Source organism: Equus asinus, chromosome 21 (assembly GCF_041296235.1).
Source record: "Equus asinus isolate D_3611 breed Donkey chromosome 21, EquAss-T2T_v2, whole genome shotgun sequence".
Lineage (NCBI taxonomy): Eukaryota > Metazoa > Chordata > Mammalia > Perissodactyla > Equidae > Equus > Equus asinus.
Window position 1 is genome coordinate 56638079 of NC_091810.1, and position 27001 is coordinate 56665079.

At 42.8% G+C, this 27001-nt stretch overlaps 1 long non-coding RNA gene across 2 annotated transcripts in view; it reads right to left on the bottom strand.

Annotated features, from left to right (window-relative positions):
• LOC123279485 (uncharacterized) overlaps positions 1-26457 on the bottom strand; it is a 154030-nt gene extending 127573 nt beyond the window's left edge. The window contains exon 1 of one of the 2 annotated variants that reach the window (XR_011496532.1): positions 26142-26457. This is a non-coding gene — a long non-coding RNA (uncharacterized lncRNA). The remainder of the gene's footprint in view (positions 1-26141) is intronic. The other variant, XR_011496531.1, reaches the window with a different exon arrangement.
• Between the last annotated feature and the right edge of the window lie 544 nt (positions 26458-27001).

The window sequence follows — 27001 nt, forward strand, 5'->3', positions numbered from 1 at the left end:
AAGAAAACTGGGCCTGGTGTGCTTAAGAACTTGGCATATTATGAGGATCATAAACTAAGAGGGAGAAATGGACTAGAAAAAACAGTGTTGGGGAAAACGCCATTTTATAGGAGGGGGAGGTAGGTCTAATCCAATAAATAAAAATTCAGATATGTTGAAGACATACCAAATAGTTTTTTAAAGAATGTAAAAATACAGGGTAAAGTGTAAGCAATATTTAAGTTTTGTTCAGAATGGAGTTTCTATGAATAAAAACAATAAAAATTTCACATAGAAAGATACAACTCCATAAAATTAAAAATATCTATTCATCAAACCAACAACAAAAATGTAAATTGTAAATTAGGAAAGAAATATAAAAATAAATATGAAAAATATAAAGGTTATCATTTTAAGTCATAAAAAGTTCTTCTAAGTTAACTTTAAAAACATTATCACACCAATAGAAAAAAATGAGCAAAAGAAATGTAAAGCTAAATCATGAAAGAAGAAATACAAATGACCATTATAAGGATATGAAAAAAGACATTTATTTCCACCGTATCAAAGAAATAAAAAACAAAACAATGGTGAGATGTCATTTTTCAATTATGAAGTTGATGGGTTTTTAAAGTGATAAAGTAGGCAAAGTTTCATTGAGAGAGGCTCTCTTATTTAAAAATTAAAAAGATGAGAGGAGCTGATTTTGCAGGGGTCTGTGGAAGAGATGAAAGAGAAGCTGGCTACCAAGCCTTAGAAATGGGCAGTGAGAGCTGCCCAGGGAGAGCTGGGGCTGAGCTCTCTGCTTCTGTGAGCTTTCAGTGCTGTGTCTCAGGGCTGGATTTCCACAGGGCTGGCATAACAGTAGAGACTTTCCAGAAGAGCAGGTTCTCCGGGACCTTACTTTCTACATTTTCTGTTAAGGCATCCAGTGCTTGTAGGTGGAAACTAGAGCAAAGACTAGTTTCTGGGTGAGCGCACTGAGGATGGAATTAAGGACAAGCCCAGTTGCCCAAGGTAACATGATGCAGTATGTACCCCCCAAAATATTTTTGTAAGTCTGCCTATGTTCTGTCTGGCCAGCCCTTCTGTGAGTGATGAGTTAGCAGTGCAACCCGGCACAAGGGCGTTCAGAAGGCCCGGTCAAGCTGGCACGGTGCGGGCAGCTTCCTGCATTCCTCCAGGGAAGCAGCCTCAGTGAGCAGCAGCTATTGCTGCAAACCAGAAACCAGTAACCAGTAGGTTCATTGTAGAAAGTATTGATCCTTAATCATTGATCTTTCTTTAAAATAAAACGAGTCTTTCTCTCCCTCTCCTTTCTCTGTCTCTGTTTCTCTGTCAATATGCACTGATCTCTATCGCATACACACATAGGTATGTCAGGGTGAAAATATTCCAAATGGGTGCAACCCTCTCATGGATTCTGCTCTAGGCACTCACGGAACCCTGCTGGCCGGCATGCTTCCCTATTCTGCTCATCCCCAATAATGTTAACCCTCCCCTCCTCCACCTGAAGGTCAACTTCACTCTTTGACTGCATCTAAAAATATTCCCATTTTAAATGTCCTAGAAATTAGCTGCCACCTTTGCTACTGTGTACGTGCCAGTCCCTGTAGGATCCTCTCAAGAGACAGGGCACACTTTTCTTTGAGCTCTATGGCAATCCAAGCCTTTAAGAGTGCTTCAGACTTCAGCTAGGTAGGTGAATGCTCTGGCTATCCCCTGCTGGGGTGGAAGGATGTGTGGGAGGAGGGGTAGGGGTTGGGGGAAGGTGTGAGGTGGGAGGAGGGGTGGAGTGGGGGTCCATAGGGGCACCAGGGCCCTCGCCAGCTCTCTCTCTCCGACATACCCAGCCTCCAGCCTCACTTGTGCTCTAAAATGTGTCAACCAGCAGACCCCACGAGCCCCACCCAACAGAGCCAGTTGGCAGTGCTACCCAACTTCTTGCTGCAGTCAAGACCTGGTTAAGACCTTCGGAAGCCCTAAGCATTGAACTACTATGATGTCCACCCAATACATTTCTCAAATAAAAATATTAAGCAATAAGATACACGCTAAAAGATTTAAAGAAGTTCTGATTTTCCATGTAACTTCTTTGATTTTTTTAAAACAACAGCCATAAAAAAGAAGCCCTAGTGTTAAATCATGCTGTTGAGCCATCCCGATTATGAAGTCATCCGCATGTTCTTGGACTAGACCCCATTGGTTGTGGTATATTTTCCTATCAATGTGCTCTTGGATTTATTTAGGAATTTTTGCATTAGGATAAGTGAGAATGAAAGGTGATTTTCTTTTTTGTGCAATCTTATGGGGATTGGTATCAATATTACGCTTGCTTTATGAAAATAAATTGGAAGCTTTTCTCCTTTTTCTATGCCTGAAACAGTTTAAATAACATTGAGATGATTTATCCTTGAAGGATTTGGGAGAATTTCTCTTGAAACCATCTGGCTGGTGCTTTTGGAGGGCAGCTCTTTGATGACTTTCTCCATTTCTTTTATAGCACTTGGTTTATTATGATTTTTTATCTTTTCCCAACTCAATTTTGGTGAAATATATTTTCCTAGAACATTATCTATTTCATCTAAGTATTCAGATATATTTACATAGAGTTGAGCAAAGCAATCTCGTGATTCATTTAATTTCCTCTATATCTTTAATTTCCTTTTAAAATTTCTTTTATTTTGTATATTTTTGCATTCTCCCTTTTTTTCCCCTGGATTAAGATAATGTATCATCTCTCTTATTGGTTTTGTCAAAGAATCAGAACTTGGATATATTTAATTCATTTTACTATTTTCTGTCTTGTAACTCAATATTTCTCCTCTTGTATTATTAATCCCTTCCTTCCACTTTTCTCAGATTTATTTGTTATTTTTTTCTAACTTACTGAATTAGACACTTAATTCATTTAGTTTAATTCTCTCTTTTTTATTGATACACATATTTAAGGAGAGAATTTTCCTCTGAATATCACTTAAATGATTCCATAAATTATGATATGTAATATTTGCATTTGTTTTTCTTTAGGTTTTCTGAAATTTCATATTGGAAAGAAAAAAAAGAAGAAATCCTGATTTCATGATGCCATCTTCAAACTTCCTTTTTTAATTACAGTATACATTTCCATTACGTTATTTCCGCCCTGGACCTGATTTCTCTGAAAGTAAGAAGCCCTTCTCTGAAGCTACCTGGGACAAATACAAGAAAGAAGAAGTCTAAAACTATCACATCGGTTCCATTTCAACCATCTAATGATGGTAAACAGAACTGAGAGCTAGACCCTAGGTGGGCAGTGGCATGAAATCCACTTCTCTGTCTCTCTCTCGAGGATATTTTCGTGAACAAGGGCATGTGGACTGGCCCAGAGCCTGACTTGGGAGTGAACTGGTTATGTTAAGACCTGTTTTTACTCAAACTTTGTCAGCCATTCAGGCTTCTGGTATATTCACTCTTTCCCTCTTGTTATCTCTTTATTATTCAGTAGAGTCTTAAAATTTCAGTCAGTGTCAATTATTCTAAGGAAATTAATTCATCCAGTTACTGATTCAATAAATATTTATGGAGTATTTACCACATTCCAGCCCTGTGCTAAGCACCAGGGATCTAGTCATGAACAAGGACACGGCTTCTCCATCACACAGCCAACAGTCTAGAGGGATTACTAGAGCAGGGGCTCTGGGATTTCTCTGAAGGAGAGGAAATGTGTCTGGGGAACAAGAACACTCTTATTATTCCAGCTGGATTATTATTTGGGTAATTCTGTTGGAGTTGTAAGGAGGATGAGGCTCCCTACTACCGAGAAGCCACCCTTGGCACAAACACCGTCCCAACATGACACTGTGAGTTTGATAGAGGAGGTACGAGATGCTGTGGAAGCAGAAAGGAGAGGCATTTAACTTAATCTGTGGCAGCAGGGGCAGGGGAAGGCTTCAGGAAGAAGTGACACTTAAGATGGGACTTGCAGGGTGATTAGCAGTGAGCTACCCACAGTGATGGGAAATGATGATCCAGGTTTAGAAGGCTCAGAAGTGAGAAGCGACAGCAAGGCGAGTCCGAGGAAATGAAAGGCTTTCAGATGATGTGGCCATGAGAAGCAAGGCAGGCGCTTACTAAGTTCCCCCAGCAAGTTGTCTCTTAAGAGGAGCCAAAGAAGTGTGTGGGGCTGATGGTCATGAGGTGTGGAAAGACAGAAAGAAGAGGAAATGGAAACTCAGGAAGAAGGAAGGAGAATGTCCCTGGAGTGATGAAACCATGTGTTATATTCAGAAAAAGGAGGTAAAAACAAAACAAGGAGAAGACACCCAAAGCAAAGTAACACATGCCAAATCATGACACCTCCTGTTTGTGGAGGCATCTCAGCTGCCGGAGATCCAGAACACCCCACTGAACACACACACAGACCAGTCCAAGCTGGCCTGGCAGACCTCGACGGATTTTCCAGTGGACCCAAAGCTGGAGGCAGGGCACCTGAGGTTACAGGGTGTTTTTTCACCTCCTCCTTTTTCATTTGGTAGGCTGAGAGTGGTGTCTGAGAAGTCGGCCTGGCCACAACTCGTGTTTCCACCACAGCCAGTGGAGGAGGACCTAAGGCTTCTGCTGAATTTAGAAGAAAATGACAGTGATCACCGAGGTTCTGGTCAACTGGCAGGTCTCTGGGGACAGTCAGTGGTTGTCAGTGAGCTGGTCGGGCTGTGCACGTTGGCCGGGCCTTTTAGGAGAGTCACAGAGTCACACAGAGGGCAAATTGCTAGAGGGTCACACATCCAGCAGGGAAAGAACCCAGCTATTCAAACACTCAAATGCCAGGACTTCAGTTCCCAATAATGAACTTGAAACCTCAACACCTGGAAACTCCAGCTCTGTCATCCACAGGGTGGTAGTGGTGTGGGAGAGGAGTCGGGAGTGGGGAACGGCAGTCGTGCTGGGAGCTGGCAACACGGGCCACCAGAGAGAGGAAGGTGGGTGTGAGGAATAGTGATGGGAAAGCTGAGCTGGGGTACAGCAACGTTTCTGAAAGAGTGCATACAGGAGAGATGAGCATAAGGATTTTTAGGTAGCACGGAGAAAACAGTGTAAAATAATTATGCATTTATCCATGTTTGGAAAAATTAGGATATAAATTCCATAATGTTGCTTGTTTAGGATCAGGCTAAAGTAGGTACTCAAGTTAGAATGCAGATCAATTTAAAGAAAAATATTAAGTCCTAGTACAGATTTTACACAAACAAGGCAAACCTCATGAGGATGAAGCACAAATGATTGATGTTTAGGAAACTCAAGTTTAGGAGACACTCAAGTTCAAAGACAACTCTACCCCAAGTAGTGGACATCAGTGGTGAGAGGAGACAGTAGGTATCCTTGCCTTCAAATAGTTGACATTTTGGTGGGGAGCAATGTGTAAACAAACAAGTTGACCCCAGGTACTGGGGAGTGAACGAAGGAGAGAACAGGGCCAGATGGAAAGTGACTGGGAGGGGAACATCAGCTAAGAGGTGGGGGCTCCTCTCTGAGGAACAGGTGTTTCCCCTGAAACTTAAATGATGAGGACAAGACAGCCAGGTGACAATCCAGAGCGAGAGTGTTCCAAAGGAGATGAAGAGTGCAGAGGCCCTAAGGAGAGAATGAGCTTGGCATATTCATGCACAGAAAGGAGACCACGTGAAGGGAGTATGGCAGGAAGAGGCAAGTGGTAGAGGTGACATCAAAGATGGAAGGAGACAAGGTGACAAGGTTAGTGATGCTGAACTTTCTATTGTATTTAACTTAAATGTGAATTGCCACGTGTGGCTCCTGGCTGCCATGCTGGGAGGGCATGGTTAGAGGTATACCCAGAGCCCTTGGAGAACTGAAGGAGGTGCATTTCAGGTGACATGGGCCGTGTCAGGTCTGGGTTGTGTTTCTCAACATGATCACATAATATCACACACTTGTCTGAGAACGTAAATAAGCTGGCACAGGATTCACACGTCACTCCCTCTTCTTAGTCCTCAGAGATGAGAGTTCCAGAGAAGGACAGCCACCGTGGAGGGGCTGCATGGAGACGACCATCTCAGTAAAGGGCTGTGGGGAGCCCTGACCACGCGGAGACACTTTGGGGAGATGTTTCAACTGCCGCTCCAGAAATGCCAACAAACCCCACCATGGGGGGCTCTGGTCCTGGGGCTCTGGTTGCTACACTGCCTGGTCATGGACCCATCCTTGGGCAGCATTTCACCAAGTGCTCGCTCACCCCCGCTCACTAGAGGTGATGTGAGGAACCAGCTGCTGATCAGAGGGGAAGTGCCGTGGCCAGGGTCACACGGCCACCAAGTGGTGAATGGCAAGATAGGATTCAGGGCCAGGTCTGTGTGCACATCCAATGCTGTTTTCTCCTTAATGACTCCATCTAAGCCACTCCTGCTTACAATCATGCAAGATCCTGGAACACAATTAGCAGTAAGAATATTAAACAATATTGTTTCTTATTTCATTTTACTTTGCAAAGGAGGTAAGTTCCCATCAATACTTGCTATAAATCAGTATTGAGGAGAACAGAGTTGAGGAGAAAGAGATCGTAGGAAAGGGAAACAGAAATGTCCTGAGGTCTCCTATGTGCCATGAGTCAGATGAATCATATACTATCCCATTCAAGCCACCCTGGGATGTGGTGAGATCTGTGTTACTATCAACCTTGTTTACAAATAAAGCAAGCAACTCTGAGAGCTTAAGCAACCCATCTAGGGTGCACAACTGGCAGGTGGCAGGCTAGGATTTGAATCCCGGTGTGCCCTTTGCAACCCCAAGGCTGTAGGACAGAGTGGATGCCATTGCACCACCCACTAAGGCTGTTGTGGGCTGTCCTTGCAGGTCAGGGTCTCATAAGTCATCACCTTTTGGGCCCCAAATGCACAGAGTCCTCTGCCTTGCTCACCCTGTGCTGCACACATCTCCCTGTTGTCCTCACCTCCTCCTACAGCATCTGCCTGGGGCCCTGGGCCCTGGTGAGCTCCTGTCACCAGTACAAGTGCAGCTGAGGTCCCAGGCTCCACCAAGGAGTCTAAAGGGTCAAGTGGCCCCTGATCATTCAGTCCAGACACAGGCCCTGACTGAGGACACATTAGACCCAGCCGTGAACGAAACCCACTGGATGGAGGGGCAATGTAATTTGTTTAACCCCTCCTGGCCTCAGTTTCCCCATGAAAAATTAGAGGACAAGAATGGTCCTTGATTTGGTCTGGACTCAGACCTGCCTCTGCCCTTCCAGCTGTGGTCCTCACGCCAGCCCCTTCCCGCTCTGAGCCTCACGGCCTCATCATGTTCTGAGCAGCAAGTGAGAAGATGTAAACAAAGGGCACATGGAAGCCACAGGCAAAGGGCCCTGTGGAGGTGAGTGGTTATTCTTCCAGAATCTAGTTTTACTTGACTGAGACGCGTTCTCCAGGCGCCGTGACATTTTTGGCAGCACAGTTTAGTGGTTCAGGAGTGTGGCTCTGGAGCCAGACAGCATGTTGAATCTCGCTCTGCTAGTCACCAGCAGCAGCATCTCGGCAAGTAGTTCACACTGTGTGTTCCCCAGTGTCCTCGCCTGTAAAATGGGTCAGTAATAGAAGCGCCTCGGGGGTCACTGTGAGGATTCAATGAGTCAATACACATAAAGGCTTCAAGCTGTTCCTGGTAATAACGCCTGCCCTCAGAAGATGCTAGAGTGTGACTCTCGTGGTGGGGTGGGGAGGAGGGGAACAGTGACCAGGGAGGCATCCAGGGTGCTGAGAATAAGCTGTTTCCTGATCTGGGTGCTAGTTTCACAGGTGTGTTCAGTGTGTGACAACTCATCAAGCTGAGTGCTAAGATATGGGCACTTTCTCTGTGTCACAGCTCCAGAAAGGTGTCTTCTTTTTCAGTAGTGACTCAGAATTAGCAAAATTCCTGGGAAAACTCCAGACTTTCAAAGGCTGTGAAATTGGTGGGCTCTAAGGCAGATCTTTAAGGGAAATATCAGGTAATGCTACCCAGGTAATGTAGGTAGAATAAATAGAAAGGTAGAATAAATAGAAAATCACACTGAGGTCTAGATGTGATATGGTGAGCAGACAGGGCTGGCAACAGGAAGGTCCAGAGAAGGGGGAGGGATCCAGATGCCCAGGAGGGTGGTTAGACCTCTTAGTCTGGGTTATTGGGGTGGGGCTGTGGGTCCCCCTCCCCCACCCTCAAGAACTCTTTGTCACTGCTCCATGCTCTGTGATGCAGGCCTGGAACATTCTAGAATACAGCACACATCTCAGTGCCCTGTTGTCTGAGGCAGTAGTGAGCTTCAGGCCTCAGATGATGGACACCTATCTCCTTTCTGAGGAGAGTGAGTGAGCCACGGGTCATCAATTCCATCATTTACTTCCTGTGTGTGGCTAGGCTCCTCCTTCTGTCATCCTTCTTCCAAAACGGAGCCATTTGCTACCAGTCTTCAGAATAAAGGAGACATCAACCAGGTAAGGGAGCCAAGGCCCAGCCCCCAGCTGAAGTTGACTCTTATTTCTCCTGTTCCTCTTCCCACTTTTTTAAATCAATTATGTTGGCTCAGAGAGACGCATCTGAGACAGGAAACATTAGGAAGGAAAAGAATATCATCCCAAACACAGGGACTCAGTGGTCATGGACTGGATTATTAATGGAGTTCAGGACACCTGCAGAAGAACATTGGTGTGTCAGTGCTTCCCATCTCAGGCATCTTGAAATGAGCCCTTCCTCTGGGTTAGGACCTATCTGGAGAGTGGTGCTGAGCCTCTGAGAGTCTCTGGTCAGCTGATAGAGCCCTCAGTCTGTTCTTAGGTGTAGAATCCTATCTGATGGAACGGCCAGCAAGCGTAGGTCTGAGACTCGGTGCTGTCTTCATCTGAAAGCTACCAACCGAATTACCAATCAAAGATATGGTACAAAAAACCCTTCTTTGAGTTTTTCAATGATGGAAAAATAGAAAATATTTTTATCCACTTTAAAAGTGAATAACATGGAAAGAACATAGCTCTTTATTAATGCCATGTAGAACATCATATTATTCACGCACTATGTTTGCAACCTGCCTGGAAAAAAAAGAGTGAGACTTGAGTCTCAGCCCCTCATTCTAGTCTTTCAGCATCAACACAGAGGCGCAAAGAGGAATATTAAAGGGTCAGCTTGGGGAACTTGGCCAAGAGGACCTGAGGCAGCACAGGATCTGATTTCTCTTCAGAATAAGGTTGATTCATCTCTTTCCCTTCTCTCCTTGTCCTATGATCTTTTACAACCCAGATTAGGGCCTGTAGTGTATCTTTCCTTGGAACCCAGGATGAGATACAGGCCCTCGCCCTGACTGAAATTCAACACCTGAAATGATACTGGTTGCGGAAGCAGCTGGGACGTTTGTGGGTCACCCTCTGTTGTCCAAAGATCTCAGGAAGCCTTAATCCTCTGGCTCGCAACTAATGCCCATCCAGCCTGGGCTCCCAGGCCTATGTGGCTGGTCTCCATCCTTTCAGAAAGATTTCTTTTCAGCAACAAGATCCAAAAGCAACTGGAGCACCGGAGTTCAGAGGGGACTCATCCACCTCCAGTGGATCTTGACCCTCAGAATATCAGTCTCTAGCACAGACACAGCCTCCAAGAAAATAACCAGGATTTCTTAGCCAAAGGGCAAACATAGACTCTCACCCCACTCGGAGTTTAAAGGCCAAAAGGACAAGGTCCTAAGGAAGGAATGAGTGGAGCTCCCAGAAAACTTCCTGTGAAGGGCTCAACCCAGCCCAGCTAGGAAAGGACCTGGGGGGGGCCTAAGAGAGAAGCTATAATGGAGTTTGTAAAGCTACCCAGTAAGGGGTCCAGGGTCCGACTGAAGAGGAGGCTAAAAGTGATCTGGTTGACCAAGGAGCAAATGACTTATTAAAGGTTCCAAGGGAGACCACACAACTGAAAAATGCCCTAAAGGTACACATGGGCAAGAAGTTGGGGCAGACCAATCAGGATCTTGTCTGAGTCAGTTGTGAATGGTCCTTGGCTCACTGCCTACTCTACACTGCCCCCTCCTGGGGAGTTCCATATAGCTTAGAAACCAGAAATTGGGTCCCCTTCTTAGGTTAGGAACCTCATAAATCACTCTTAGATTTTCTTCCCTGTTCAGGAGTTCAGTAGGTCCTAGCTGTTCTTAGTTTATGGTTTTATATGTGGCAGAAGTCAGATGTGCCTCTCAGGGTCCTTGAATCCATTAAAGCATTTAAGTTGAGAGATGTCCAATCCTAGCCTCTTCCCTTGTCTGCCTTTCCCCCCTCAAGCACCCATGTTTCAAGGTAGGACTCATAGCCAAAGTTACCAAGCAGTCCTGGGAAACAAGGTCATCACCCTCAGTAGTCCTCTCTCTGCCCTAGTGCCTCTGAGTGTGGAAGTCCAGAAGACCCTGAGATAGTCCCCCTCCGATATTGATCATGGGCTCACACAGGGCCTTCAGACTGGAGAAGATGGCAGACACACTTTTCAGCCCCTCACACTCAGCATTGTGGACACAATGTGGCACAGTGGTGCTGCAGTTGGGGCTAATGGATGCAGCCCAGAGCCAACTTACAGGTGAAGCAATGGCAGAAAATGAGCCAAGGGATATGGTGATCAAACCATCCCAGCTTGCCTGGGAGTGAGGGGTTCCCTGGGACACAGGACTTTCTGTTCTGAAGTCAGGAAAGTCCCAGGCAAACTAGGATGAGTTGGTCATCCTACCAATGGATGAGAGTGGGCGTTGTGCCCTAAGAGGCTCCAGCCATAGAATAACAATGCCCCTGATGCAGAGAACAGAGGGAAGAGGAGGTCCTGAGGGAAGAGAAGGTCTAGAAGGGAGAAGCTCACCAAAGAAATAGATCATCTTCTCTAAGGTGAATTTCCATTTTAAAAAAAGGATACTAGAAATTAATTTAGGAATCTCTTAAAGAGTTGAAGATTGCAGGGAAATAGGTAAGGTTGAAGAGTCCCCAGCTCCTAAGCTAAAATCAGGAGACCACCTCGGAAACAGTGAACTGAGAGACTCGCAAAGTTCAATGGAGATCAGGGTAGGCTAAGGTCTCCTGTGTCCTTAAAGAGCAGATTTCTGGTCAAGTAAAGCTTGAAAGAGCCAGTGGGCCAGCCTTGGAAAAGACTCCCACCTGAGTACAGAGACATTCCTGTGTGATACTCATTGCTGCACTGCTTGGACTCAAATAATGACAGTAGGGGAATTGTCAAATGGTTACTAAAACTATGTCATATCCACTATTTTAAAAAGGTCAATCTATACGAATTGACATGGAAAGATTTGCAGGACATGGTAGGTAAAAAATTCAAACTGTACAATGATGCTGTTGACATAACTGTGTTATTTTGAAACAAATGTAAGACAAACATAAATATAAATTCTGATAGATTACAGCCCAAACTCTTGACAGAGTTTACAAAGGGACTGGAAGTGGGGAGTGACTCCCAATGGCATTCCCCAGTGGCAGCTTTTATTTTATCTGAATTGGTTGAATTTTAAAAATAAGAATATATTTAAATGTATCAATGTCAATGTACTGTATAATTTTTGTATAAATTATAAAAATATAGAAAATACTCTCTAGCCATTCATTCTCTATAGTTTTACTCATCGCAATGGCTGCAATAGTGAAGTTAGCAAATCTCTGGATACTTCTATTTTTCTATGTCTTTCAAATTTGCTATATAATTTTATAAAAAGAAGAAAAAAAATTGAGAAAGGTATTTCCTTCCACCACTAGTGGAAGCAAACATAGCTAGTGTTCTTATCTAACACAGATCCTGACACCCAGTAGGGTCTCAACACATGCCTGGCTCAACTCATACCTGAGTTTTAGAAGGCCCGCATCCGCATCTTGTCTGCTGGAGGCCTCCCTCTGTCTTGGAGATGCAGCTCTGGAGTCTGCAGGGCATGACATGTGGTTCTGCCTCTACCCCTGGAGTGTGGTCCTCGTCTCTGGTCACTGATCTCATGCCCTGATGGGCCTTCCCAGAGGTTCTGCCAAGTTGTTTCCACTCCCCTCACTGTTGGGCAACAGTGCCTTCACAGCTTTCATCAGCTCCTCTGAAAGCAATTCCCAGTGGGACTGTGGGCATAGTCCCTTTTCTAGATAAGGGGCCTGAAAAGGGAGTTGGGATTGTTGACTCTATCATTTGGTGCTGGTGGTGACTTGAGATCTTACTGTCTTCTTGACTAATCCTGACATTTCCAGAGCTTGGAGTTCTCCGTGGACACTGAGCCCATGTAGTAAAGGTAGGAGGGCTCCCGGCGTGGTGTATAACTCTGCCATGGTATAAAGCACTTTCCTTGTTCACTTCAGTCTTCAGAAGCGAAGATTCTATTAGGTGGGTATAATATATCTCAATATAATATCTGAGATCCGGTACTCAGGTTAAGTTACTTGCCAAGGCCAGGTGTTGATTGTGTACCCTCCATAAATAAGTCAATATTACTATTATTATTTCCATGGAATTTTAGCAGAGAAGGCCCCATCCTGCTTCTGTCACATAGGAAGCTCCACTCTAGCTCTCGCAGGCTTGTAGACTACCACCTTCCCCCTACAGCTGCATAAAGGTGAAAATAGCAAGGGATCAGGGGATTGACCTATTGAGCAATTCCTGGGATCAGGTAATTACTAACTTCGGGTTTTCTAACCTACACAAAACCTTGATCTATATTATAATGTGTTTTGTATTTTATTTTCAAGTGAGTCTTATGAAAAACCACACTAGTTAGCTTAAGAGAGAATTGATAGAGGTAATTGGGTGAACAGATGTTGGAGTCCTGGAAAAGTCAGAGGTAAGACAAAGGTAGCAAATGTAGGCAGCATATCCACCCCCAAGGCTGGGGAAACAGAAGGATGGGTGGGGGTTCTCGGAAGCCAGAAGCTTGGAGAGGAGCCACGTGGATAGGTTTAGACCACAAATCAAGGTTCATTGCATGGATGGTGTGGACATTTCAGGAGCTTGGAAAAGGAACTTCCAAAAACTGAACTCCAAATGCAGAGAAGAAACCCTTGCCCAGATGTGAGGGGCACTGTGAAGGCATGCAATAATGTCTCAGGGAGTGAGGAAAGAAGCTGGGAAAAGGAACCGACTACTGCGGTTCCCGAGGTGACACTGTGATAAACAGGAGATGCAGAAGAAAGAGAAGGTCCCTTCTCCTTTCTCCTCCTCCCAGTCCTTCTGGCAGAAACTAGTGGAAGTCAGCTAGCAGAGAAACACAGTTCACAGAATCCCAGGCCCAGCACCACAAGCAGAGCACAGGAGAGTGGATTTGCAGCTCACACAGCACTTTAATCCACAGCACATTAGTGAAACTGAGACTCTTCACATTTTTACTAAACATTCATGTTTCTTCTGTGAATTTCCTGTTCATATCCAACCTCCATTTTTCTTAAATGAAATAACACATTGATTTGTATGACTCTTCTATACATTGTGATAATCCCTTGTTGTATATATATATATACCCATCCCATATGTTTCAGAAATATATAGCTTAGTAAGCTATACCATGAATATATACACATATATATGAAATATATATAGGAATATATGTAGGATAAATGCTAAGGAGGAGAATAATGAATAGGAGAGCATCGGGAATGCCAATGTGTTTGTCAGTTATCCTCGAGATCAAAACTTGTTGAATGAATGAATGCTCACTTATCCTCGTACTTAATCCACATCCAGCTACTGTTCTGGGCAGGCTATAAGCTGCCATGGAAATCACAGGTATCACGCCCTTCAGCCCCACTTTCCAGATCCGAAGACCTCTGCGTGGTTGGATTATGTGCATCCAAATGTCCTTGCTTCATGTTTATCTTCCCTCTTAAACAGGGCTGCCTCCCTTCAGTTTCTTACACTCTCACCACCATATTGAGGTAAGTATCTCCCTGTGGACCAAGCTCCTTCCCTATTTCTATCCCCCACCCCAATCTCTCCCTCTGTCTATTTCGCTCGCTCTCTCACACACACACACACACATACAGAGAAACACCCTCCATCATCCAGGATCAGCCTTTCCAGTCTTAAAGCAAGGAGCTAAAATTCCCTTTTCTGTTGATCCCACAGTCCCAGGATTTCATATCTTTTCTGTAGCACCCTGGTTTTCAACCCTAGCTTCATAGCTGAATAACCTGAGTAGCTTTCCAAAAATATAGGTGCCCAGGTCCCACGCCATGCCAATTAAATGAGAAACTCTACAGTGTGCCTCAGTATTAGTATTTTTTTAAACTGTCCAGGTGATTTTCTTGTGACATCAGTAAGAAGCATGCGGGAACTCTCAAAGATACCATCCCTGCTTCACTCAGAAGAGTTCTTTCAGTGCTTGCTCCTTAGAGGACCTCACCCTTCTGTGCATCCCCTTGAGTGGAACAACAATCTACATTTCCTTTCTTTCTGGTTTTGTTCCTTTCCTGTGGACACAAAGCTACCCAGACACAGGTGGCAGTAAGGTACAGGGCAAGGACATAGTGCCAACCTCTCCATGTGCCTTTCAATGCTGGCCCTTTGACCAACATTTCACAGGCAAAAAATAAACTCTTCATAAATGAATAAATCTCTAAGTAAATGAAAGACTATATCACGTTCATGAAGAGAAAGACAAAATGGTTAAGATCTCGGTTTTTCCCAAAGTGATCTATAGATTCAGTACAGCCTCAACAAACTTCTGACAGATTCTTCTTTGGAAATTATATTCATTTCCTGAGGATGCTATAACAAATTACTACAAAGCTGGTGGCTTAAACCAACAAAAAGCTATTCTCGCACAGTTCTGGAGGCCAGAGGTCTGAAATCAGTATAACTGGGCTGAAGTCAAAGTGTTGGCAGGAGCCTGCTCTTTTCAGAGACTCTAAGGGAGAATCTGTTCCCTACTTCTCAGCTTCTGGTGGCTGCTTGTTTTCCTTGGCTTGCGGCCACATCACTCCAATCTTCAAAACCACCATCGTGACATCTCTCTCTGCTCCATCTTCATATCATCTTCTCCTCTTTGTGTAGTCAGATCTCTCTCTACCTCTCTCTTAGACGGAATCGTGGTTGCGTTTAGAACTCACCTGGATAATCCAGGCTAATCTCCCCATCTCAAGATCCTTAATGTAATCACATCTGCAAAGACCTTTTTTTTTTTTATACAAGGTAATCACAGGAGCCAGGGATTGGGACATGGATATCTTTTGTGGGACCATTTTTCAGCCTATCCACAGAAATTGACAAGCTGTTTCTAAACATACATGAAAATGCAAAGGAGTAAGAATAGTCACAGCAATTTTGAAAAAGACTGAACCTAGAAGATGAATAATAACAAATATCAAACATTATCATAAAGCTATGACAAGGTTTTGGAGCAAAGATAAAAAAATAAACAAGTGGAAGAGAGTCTAGAAACAGGCTCACACACATGTGATCACCCAATTCATTCTATTCATTGGGAAAGAATTACTTTCCAATAAATGTTGCTGGGTCAGTTGACTAACCACACAATCCCTAATTCACCTTACACTAAAAAGTGTTTTCAGGTGGTTCATAGAGCCTAAATATGAAAGCAAAAACTATAAAGATTCTAGAGAAAACATAGCAGTTTATCTTTTTGATATGACATTTATGATCTTGGATAAGCAAAGATTTCTTAAATGGAATACATGCATAATAGAAAAATAAGTGAACTAAGCATTCAAGAAGCTAGGGAAAGAATAACAAAATAAAACTAGACAAAATGCACTCAATTAATTTAGATGCAGAAATTAATGAACTAAATAACAAAAAGCAATAATAGTCTTGATTCATAAACAAAAAGCTATTTTAAAATACTGCTCCCTTAATAAAAACCGTTCACAAAATAGATGGGAGGTTGAAGCATGGTTGATGGAAATCCAGGTGCTCTGGTCCCTGGCCATGACCACACTGCCACCTTCCTGCCCTTCAGTGCCCTGCCCCTTGGCAACAGAACCCCTAGGGGGCAGGTGAAGGTGATAGGAAACCCAGAGAGTTTTTATGCATAGATATGTATGCAAATCTCCATCCTGGACCAGTGTTTACTGGGGAGACTTTCCAAAAAGCTAAGCGGAGCCCAACTATTCCCAGTTGGGAGTTTCTTCCCTGGGAAGACAAGGCAAGAGCTGATGCTAAGGAAATAAATATATTTGAAATTGAGGAATTAAAATGAGAAAAGAAGCAGAAGCAATAAGAAGTTACCTCCTGGCTTATAAAACAATGTTAGAATTCCTCAAAATAAAACAGATCAAAGAAACTGGAATCACGTCCTAGGCCATGATAACTAGCAAGAGGGGCCTCAGCCCCTGAGCAGGGCCCAGCACAGCCACACACAAGTCACCCATATGCTGGAAGCCTGTGTGAACTTAGATAGGAACATTCTAAATTTCCTCCAGTAAAATGTATTCCCCATGAGGCATTTGTGCAAAACAACATTTCAGGGCTCTGGAATATTTTATTTATACAATTCAAGACAAAAGAGAGGAAGAAAGTCCCTACGGTTTGCCAAGAATTTCACTCCCTCAGAGAATTTAATCTGGATCCTCCTCAAGAGGGAAGCAGGAAAGAAGAAAAGCACCAAGGAGCAGCTCCTCCTGCTCGGGTCATAAGAGTCAAACTTGTATCCACAGAAAGCCAAGGATTCCAAAAGTTCCACCTCAGATGACTTAAGTAGCAAAATAGCTGAAGAAAGAAAAGTAAAGGTGGCAGGAGTAAGGAGGGTCACTTAGAGAAATGGAAGAAGAAATGGACCACCCAGAACCCAGCCAGGATGAAACTGCTAAGCAAAGACACAGCCCAAACTCTGAAATCTCGAACAAATGAAACAATCCATAATCCTTCCATAAACCGGAAGGCATCTCTGTTTCTGAAAATAGTGAAGCTGGAGAAAATCATAACACTGGTAATATAAGTACAAATTCCCAGGATGTTGTCTCCATTACAGTGTGCCGAAACATTTAGGCAATTTTGAGTAAGAGGGAAAAACTATTGTATAATTTGTACCCAAAGAATAAAATTAGGTCAAACCCTAAAATAAAGATGTGACCACATCTTTGTGACTCCTGTTGGAAACATTTTTTTGTTTTTTATTTTGGATGACAAAGTATTTACTATTTAATCAAAAGTCTTAAAATGAATGTACTACATGATGCTTTTTAAAAAAACCAAAAAGCTGGCCAGCCCCTGTGGCCTAGTGGTTAAGTTTGGTGCATTCTGCTTCAGCAGCCCAGGGTTTGCTTCCTGGGCACAGACCTACACCAGTCTTCTGTTAGTGGCCATGCTTTGGCAGTGCCTCACATACAAAAAGAGGAAGATTGGCAGTAGATGTTAGCTCAGGGCAAATCTTCCTCAGGTTAAAAAAAAGGACCCAGGAACTCTAGGGGTGGAAGAGGAGGTCAGAAGGGAAAAGGCCCAGAACAAACACTACCCATTCCTTGAAAGTCAAGGACCGAGCTTGTGCCTCAGCAGGGGGAAAGGTTAAGATCACAGCAGCAATGTTCCAAACCTGGTCTTCCAGCGTGGTATGCAAAGGTGATCCACAGGAGTGTAGGAGGAGAACATTAGATCTTCCATTTCTGTTTATTTTTGTCTGCCCTCCCCCACAAAAGACGGAAATTAACGTTTTATACTATTTACATCTGGATTGACACTGGGGCCCTCCCTCAGTCACTGTGGCAGAGAATCCCGAGTCATGCGGACTCCATGGCTCCCTCCCAGTGCAAAGTCACCAGTAGAACTTCCTCAGTCACTGTGTCTGTTAGGTGGCTAGACAGTGTGGTCTAGTTTAAAATACTTGTAAAATAGGCAAGTCACTTAAAAACCTTCTTGGAAAGAAAGCTAATGAACATAATTCTAACTTTGGAAATACAGGCAAACAAGAAAACGGGGTAGCAAATACAACTTCTCTTGTTCTGTCCCATTTGACAGCCACAAGCTATATGTGGCTACTGGGCACTTGAAATGTTGCTCAGTGTGACTGAGGAACTGAAGTTTAAATTTTATTTAATTTTAGTTAATTTAAATTTGTAGTTAAAAACCGACATTCGATTCCATTACTGGAAAACTTTTAAGTGTATTTGGAATGATTTGAGTATGTGAGTCTATTCTGGCAGCTATCAGGTTTATGAAATCTAAATACAGATCAAGAATTTCCAATGAATTCTTAGCAATGGAATTGGGATGTGCTGTAAATGGAAAATACACAGTGGACTTCAAAGACGTGGTATGAAAAAAAGAATATAAAGTATCTCAATAATTTTTGGATTATGTGTTGAAATGGTAATATTTTTAATATATGGGAGTTAATATATATATATTACTAAAATTAATTTCACTTTTTAAAAACTTTTCCAATGTGCCTACAAGAAAATTTAAAATTCCGTGAATGATTCACAAGAAGTTTCTACTGCACAGCATTGGTAGGGATAATGAATTGTTTTCCTTAAACCAGATTACCCATCTTTGGTGGCCCTAGAGGGTCTTCAAAATGGTCAACATTGTGTACCTCCATTGAAATTCTTTGTTTCATAGCCAGTTCACCAAGCAAAGAGAAAACATACCCAACATGGGCACAAAACTGCTGGGGTCATTTTCTCTGTGCCAGATGTGGGCTGCCAATACCATCATTTCCGTTGGCAAAGCTCTGAAAACTTTGATAGAAAATGTAATTATTCTCACACCACCCTTCCACTTCTACCTCGTGGAACGATTATGAAGAGAAAGTGAGAAACTCCATGTAAAAATGCTATGACATCTGCACAGAGGCTGATAAATATAACAGCCAAGTGAGCGCTTTCCCAGATGTTCTCTCCTCTCATCTTCACAACACTTACTAGATAGGCCATATCCCCATTTCATAGATGAGGAAACCATGGCACAGAGAGCCTAAGTCATTTGCCCAAGTCACATAGCTAGTATATGGCAGAGCTGGCGTCTAGATGTCTACACTGAACTGTCAGGGAGTCATTATCACAGGTGAAGTGGACAACGGATCTCACTATCTGGCAACAATTTTCAAATGAGAAACTGAGGCTGGAGTCTTTCTGCCCCTCTGATCTGCAGGATTCCCTTCCTGGTCCTTGGAGGGCAGCCTCTCTTTATGGGAGCAAAGATTCCATGGCAGCCAGCTGGGGAAGCAAAGGGAGAAAAGCTTCCTGAATGTACTCATTGTCTTTCCAGAGCTTTCCAACAGGAGGGCTAGTTCTTGAGAAACAAGACCTCATTCTTGAGCTGGCTCTGCACACTCAGGTATGCACCCAGGTGGCATCAGAGTGGCCAATAACTGCTCATTTGTCCAAAGCAACGGTCGACTCTCTGGGGCTGCTTGAACCTCTCTCTGTGAAGCTGCCCTCATTCCTCCTGCCCACAGCCCTCCAGCCTCCTCCTATTACCTCCAGTCCTGAATGCCTGTTTCTTCCCCTCCCAGTCCTTACCAACAGCAGGCCTGGCACGGGTGATGGTGAGGGACAACATTTGCTTCCAACCATTGGTGGTTGTAGACGGGAGCTGCCCCACGCCATGGGTTCCAGGCCAGCCCTCTCTTCTGAAAGGTAGTGGTTTGACTTGGAATGAGATGCTCCTGCACCTGCCAAGTTCAACACACAGCGGAGACAAACACAGCTCTATCCCCGAGAGGCCCTGCCTAAGGCAAGGCACAGACAGGGCAGTTCATCTGGCGAACAAGGCAAGTGGGGCCAGGCTCCAGGGCAGCCAGATGGAGGTGGGGAGAGGGCGGTCAGAGGGTGTGAGGGGCTGCAAAGTGAGGCTCTGCGAGAGCAGACGGTGGGTGGAGTTCCCACTGCTGACCACCTCCCTTTTCCATCTAGATACTTTCCCTTTGGCCTTAAAATCACCCCATAAGGTTTGATTGATGTCTTTTGTTGTTTTAACTGGTCCTCCTCACGGAGGGTTTTCAGAAAGAAAGGCAGTGTTTCCAGGAGCTGGAGCAGCCTCAGAGGGAAGCAAGCTCTCCCACACCCACTCCCTTCCTCAGCAGGCTCCAGGCGGCCCCCTGGGCTACAGCTCAGCCAAAGACCTTCCCCTCCTCCCCTGGCTTCCGCCCTTTCTCTGTCACCATTTCACCCAAGGCAGAAAAATCACCACATTTAAAAGAGATTCAGCCCAACCCAGTGATGTCCCTGGAATGTGGAAGAAAGGGCTGCTAGGATGTTCAACAGCTCTGACTCTGTGACCTGGAAGAGGGGGCTAGAGCAGACCACAGATACACCACTTCTGGATGGTTCCTAGCCCCCACATATAACCGCTGGCTTTGGCCTCTTTGAAGAGCTGTTTAAAAGTCTCCACATTTAGCTGATTTGAGTTTGGGGGTGCTCTTCTCTAATAGAGATGAATAAAATATCCAAGGTCGCCCACCTGGACAGCAGGCACCTTGATAACAGAGGGTCTGTAGGGCCCATTTCTAGATCCAGTTGAAGCTGATCTGGGACAGTAAGTGGCTTTATAGTTACAGGTGAGCTTCATTAATTATTACAAAATTACTAGTTACACCGGCCCTGACACTTCTAATAGCAACTTAATGGTTGTTTATTAAACTTTCTCCAATTATGGCTGCTTAGCATATTCAAAGGCTAGGAAAATACCCCCCAGATAACCATGGGAAGAGAAGACAGGCACAGGTATCATGGGCAACTTTATTGGCTTAACAAAGATCTCAGGAAGAGAGCAAACGCAAATGAAGGTGAAAGCCATCCTTTACATAAACAAACCATGGACTGACAAAAACGCTAAAATACCAGACGTACGGAGGAGCCCGCTGCACAATATCCAAGAACTCCCTCCCTCGTCTAAGTAACTTAAAATACTGTAACATATGCTTTGCACTTGGACTCAGTATTATATAATTCCCATTGTGGTGACAAGCAACCTCTCATATGTACACATTATTTACAAGATAATGAACACAAAACCCTATATTCTGTACACTCTGGGCGAGTTGAGTGATTTTAATCCCTAATATTCACCAAGCTTAATTTTCACCTTATGCTGTCTTTCAACTGTAGTATTTGAATAGAGATGGGATCCTATTGTGCTACCAGTAATATCTGCTTTGAGGTTTTACTGCGTGTCAGGCACTTTACATACGTATTCATTTAATCTGGAGACTAGCTCTTGGGTTTTGTTATCCCCATTTTACAGACAAGGCACTGAGGTTCTGAAAGGCTTATGTAACATGCCAAGGTCATAGAGCTAAAAATGCCCAAAGCCAAGATTGGTTAAAATGGACATCAACCTACAGACGCCATGGCTTAATCACTACGCCATGCCCCCCTAGTTTGACAGTCAACTAATTTGTTGACCATTGATTTAAAGCTTTAGCTCTCCAATTTAGTTTTCTGATTTGGAGGGAGAAGATACTGTTGGGGCACCTCCTGGCCCCCTCAGATCCCTTTTACTGTTTCTGTGTTCCCCTCCCCCAGCTTGCCTTGTATTAGTTTCCTATTGCTTCTGTAACAAATTGCCATAAACTTAGTGGTTTAAAACAACATAAATTTATAATCTTAGAGTTCTGGAAGTCAGAAGTCCAAAATAGGTCTCACAGGGCTAAAATCAAGGCGTCACATGGCTATATTCCTTCTGGAGTCTCTAGCAGAGAATCCATTTCTTGCTTTCTCCAGTTTCTAGAGGCTGCCTGCATTCCTTGGCTTGTAGCTCCCTTCGTCTGCAAAGCCAGTGATCACATCATTCTGAGCTCTGCTTTTGTCATCACATCTCTTCAGACTCTCCTGCCTCTCTCTTTCACTTATAAGGATCCACATGATTACATAAGGCCCACCCAGATAAACCAGGATAATCTTTCCATCACAACATCCTTCATTTAATCACACCTGCGAAGTCCCTTTTGCCATCGAAGGTAAGGTATTCACAGGTTCTGGGGATCAGGATGTGGACATCTTTGGAGGCCATTATTCTGTGTACCACAGCTTCTAATAGCTGCAGCTGTTTCTCTCCTCCAAGGACTTCCCTTGAGCTGCTGGAGTCACTTTGTCTGCAAGTACAGAGAGCTGGAAATACCTGTTAATGTTGCCAACTGTCCTGGCTTGCCCCAGACTGAGGGATTTCCTGGGACATGAGACTTTTAATGCTAAAACCAAGATAGTCCTGGACCAAGCAAGGTGATTGGTTGCCCTATCCCAGAACAGACTCTGCTCTATCCCAGACAGTGCTGGATTATGAAAACTCAACTCCCTTCCCTCCAGTTTGGACAAACTCTGAGGAATAATTTACACTCCAGAATTCCCCTAGAGGATTAGACTGAAGCTGATGACTTTGCCTAAAATTACATCCTTGCCTGGCTTCTCTCCCTTCCCTGTCCTGCTTCCCCACTCCCTTAGTAAATTCTACTGGGAGCAGTTGCTTAACAAACCACCTGCACACCAATCTTCATCTCAAGACCCACTTCGGGGGTGATCAGCCTAAGAAGGGGGGTATAGTAGCTTTGTTCACATTTACTCAGCAAACATTATTGAGTGTGTCAGGATGAAAAGTCAACAAGTCAATCCCCATCCTTAGGAAGCTCACAAAAAAAGTAGAGACAACTGAGTAGAACCAATCATACAGTGTGATAAGCACTGAAAGAGACATTCAAAAGATATCACGGAAAAGCAAAGGATGGGTTCAGACGACAAGGGAAGAGTTTTAGGTAGAGCTGATCATTAAAGAAGCTGGGACTTTATTCTGAAAGCTACACAGAGCCATTAAAGGGGACACACATTTCAATCAACTTTTCACGTCAGAGGTAAAATCTCTATAGAAGTCAAACAGAGAAATGGAAATGGAAAATAGGGGAGAAAAGAAAATTAGAAAATCATTCTAGGAGTCCAATATCTCAATAATAGGAGTTACAGAAAGAGAACACAGAAACAGGAAGAAATTTTCAAAGAAATTCCTAAAATTGAAAAATAAGCCAGCAAAGTGAAAGGGATACCTAAAACAATGAGTGGAAAAAGACTCACTACAAGGCGTGTCACTGTGAAATTTCAGAATCTCCAGGATAGATTCCAGAGCTTCCAGAGAGAACACAAACAGGTACACACCAAGCCACGCTGAGGTCTAGTAGACGTGAGGGTTCTATGCCTTCAAACATCTAATGAGTAATTGTTCACAGCCTGGAATTCTATGCCCACACAAACTATCACGTGTGAGTATAAAATGCATTTTCACACCTGCAGGGAATCTAAAAACTTATATCCCATGCCTTTTCTGGGAAAGTTACTACAGATGTGCTTCAGAAAAATGATGAAGAAAATGAAGAGAAGAGCCTCGAGGACTGTGAGGAAACAAATTTCTGGTGTTTAAGCGGCCCAGTCTGTGACACTTTGTTATGGCGGCCCGAGCAGACTAATACAACTGGGAAAGAGGTAAGTCAAATCTTCATAAATTATAATAGGAAGTCAATATACAGATGTTCAAAATTGATAAATCAAGAACTATAAGACTAAGCATGTTATTTAAAAATATGAATATAACTATAATTTTTAAAAGCTAAAGGAGTTTACAGAGTTGCCTCTGGAGAGCAGGATGGGGAACCACAACCCACAACCTTGAATCCTTGAAGCTAGATGTATTTCAGAATTCAGATATTTTCTGATCTTTAAAGATAATATCACGCACGTACAGTATCATACTTACTCCCATCAGGGTGTGGGGCAGCATCCAATAATTAACACAATATTTCACAATGAGACTTTAAGTTTAATTCAGGTTTTGCCACCAGAATGAGCTTTGGTGCTAAAGGTACCCAAAAAATATGTTTTCATAGCTTTTTTGATTTAAAAAATGCACACCAGTAATTGTATACTTGTATTTGATATTTTTAACTATATACAGTACTTTGATAAAAATCAATCATCTTTTAAAAAGGTCACAGGTACAAGGGTAGAGGAGATTAGAGGAGTGAGAACACAGCAGGGGACAAGACCAGAGTAAGAGACTGATGACGGGGCTAATACAAAATGAAGTGACCAGGTTTAAGGACCTGAAGGAAAGCAGCAACGATGGTGACGGAGAGAAAGAGACGGATGTGAGAGACACTGTCAACAAATCAAATGGGATGTGTAAGAGGTAAGGAATAATCGAGGACAAAACTCAAGCTCTGGATTTGGGAAACTGAGTAGGTAGTGGTGCCGTTAATTGAACGAAGACTATGGAAGGAAATGTCATTTGGAGGACAAGGTGACAGGTGAGATTCTCATTAGGAGATGTTTAGGAGGCATTTGAAAACATTTGGGCTAATACAGGAACCCAACGACAGGTTCCAATGGGGAGGGAGGGCCAAGCAGCGACAGGATTTAAGCCCCAGCCCGCCTTCCTGCTTTGTTTTCTCCTCTCAGGGAAGTCTTGTCCTGGGGGAGGAAATGACCAAGCCCTGAAGTCAGTCCACTAAGTTCCCATCCCCCAAACCTGGGAGGCAACTAACATGGCTGTAGATGCCCCTCGGTGTGCCCTCATAAGAAAAGAAAATAGCTTTCCAGAAAAGCCAATTCTAGGTTCAGTTAATGGCCAAAGTGATAATTGACAATTCCCTTTGATAAGAGAAGCTGAAAATAATTCACTTTCTCCTATCTCCACAGATCAAAATTGGGGAAATTATCAGAAAGAAACTACTCCTCAAAAAAGTGCCAGTTTTAAATTGTTTCAGGGGCAAGTTATTTCAAAATCAAACCTCATATGCTCTTTAGGACAAATCAGAGAATAAGAGAAGAAGGAAAATATTTTCATTCTTTTAACCACATTGATACAGTGCTTATACTAGAACTTGTCCATGATAATTTTGTTTAAAACACTCCAATATTCATAAATATACATGAAAAGTCTGAATTTAATAGCAAGAGAATCTAAGGATATTTTAAAAATTAATTCAAGTGGGATTTATTCCAGGAAGGTAAGCACAGTTCAAAATTAGGAAATCTAATACTATATTTCTTCATATTAATGGATCAAAGGGAGAAATCATGTGATGATCAAGAGAGATTTCCAAAAAGCACAAAATTCTGATTTTTTAGAAATTCAATAAAATTAATAATATATACAAACACAAAACCAATAGCTTGTATCCTGTTTAGTGGTAAAACACAAGCATTCTGATTAGAGTTCCAAACAGTATAAACATGCTAAACAAGAAAATAACTAAAAAGTAAAATAAGTAGCATTAATATTCTAAATGAGAAGGCAAATTTCCCATTATTTGCATATATTTTCATTGCATTCCTCAAAAACACAAGAAAATCAACTGAAAAACTAACAGAAATAATAAGAAATTCAATAAAGTGATCAAGTACATAATAAATGTAGAAAACAGGTTTCCTATACAACAAGAATAAAGATCTAATTCACTTAGAAAATGCAATATAAAAACAGATCCCACTCACATTTATATAAGATACATATGAATAAATCCAACAAGCATGTATATGGACTATAAGATTGAAACCATAAAGCTGCACTGAAGGATCTAACAGAACACAGGCCTATACGGAGAGGAATGTCATGTTCTTGGATAGGAAGATTAAAAACGGGAAGATGTCAGTTCTCTGAATCTATAAATTGAACCACCGCCAATCAAAATTCCTAGATAAAGTTTCTAGAAACTTGATAAACATGATTCTAAAGTTCATCTGGGAAGACAAATACATAAGAATAGCCAGAATATTCAAAAAAGGAGAGTATTAAGGGGGATCCATATTAAATGTGCTGTAAATCATAGCTAGTAAATCTATAGTAAATCTATAACTAAACTAAATCTATAATGTAAATCTATAGTTATTAAAACAATGATAAACGAATACATTGATCAATGGAATAAAATAAAAGGTTGTGTATTTAAGAGGTGGAATTGCAAATCCGTGAGGCATCAAGGAAAATAAATGTATACAACCGCCTTTCTTCTTACATAAAAACAATCTTTTTCCTAAATCCACTTCCTAATAAATCACTTTCACACAAATCCTCAACTCAGAGTCTGCTACTGGAGAACCCAACCTAACCTGCATCACCTTATTTAATTCTCAAATACAATTTTATTCTATTTTACAAAAATAAAAATCTGAAGTTTAGAAAGTTAGGAAATATACCCAACTTAAGTGGTAGATCTGGAAATAAAAGTCAGATCAGGGAGGTTGCAAAGCTCATTCCCTCAGCCACTTTACCTGTTGCCACCCCAGGCTCTCTTTGGCTTCACAAGGTAGAGGCCAGGGACACCCCTTCTGAAGGTTTATACCAGTGACTCACATCTGTAATGCTGACATGTCACGGACAAAGGCAGACCTTTGCTTCACCATTGCCCCAAGATTCACAAGATAATTGTAGATAAAAATACCTGAAATGTGCATAAGTTCTGCTAACTATAAAACATCCCACTATCATATCACATCATTTTCAAAAAGCACCAATTTTGAAATTTTATCTCTGACCACACATTCTGCACCAGAGAATTTTAGGTACGTTATTCAACTGAAAATAATTCTAATTGCCTCTCTGCATACCTTTATTCATCCAGTGAGTCACCATTAAGCAAATGGGACAAGTCCAGAGTTCCCAATTCCACACTATAGCCCCAGTGGATGAATCATCTTCCATGAAGTCTTTAAAGATTATACCACTAACAGGGCACTGGTCACACTAGTTTCTAAGGGTCTTTTTCCTTGTCTACTTATGGGCTCTCTGAAAACAAGAACTCATATTCGCATTCCTAAAACCTGTGAAGGTGCCTGGCACTTGGTAGGTACTTAACGTTTGTTGAATGAACAAGTGAACGGATGATGAATGAATGATGCTAGAGGAACAGATAAAGGCATTACTCTTCAGACTAGAAGAGAACAGGAGTCAAATCCCAGAAAGGACACTCATAGGCTGACTGTGGGTGTGGCTACTTGCCTAAGGTAGCTTTTCACCCGTAGAGAAGACTGGGGAGCTTCCCTGTGACGTACCTCTAGCACCACAACACGCTGTTCCACAGATATTTTTTTACGTGTACATTTTTCACATATCAACCTTTGGCTCCTCCTTA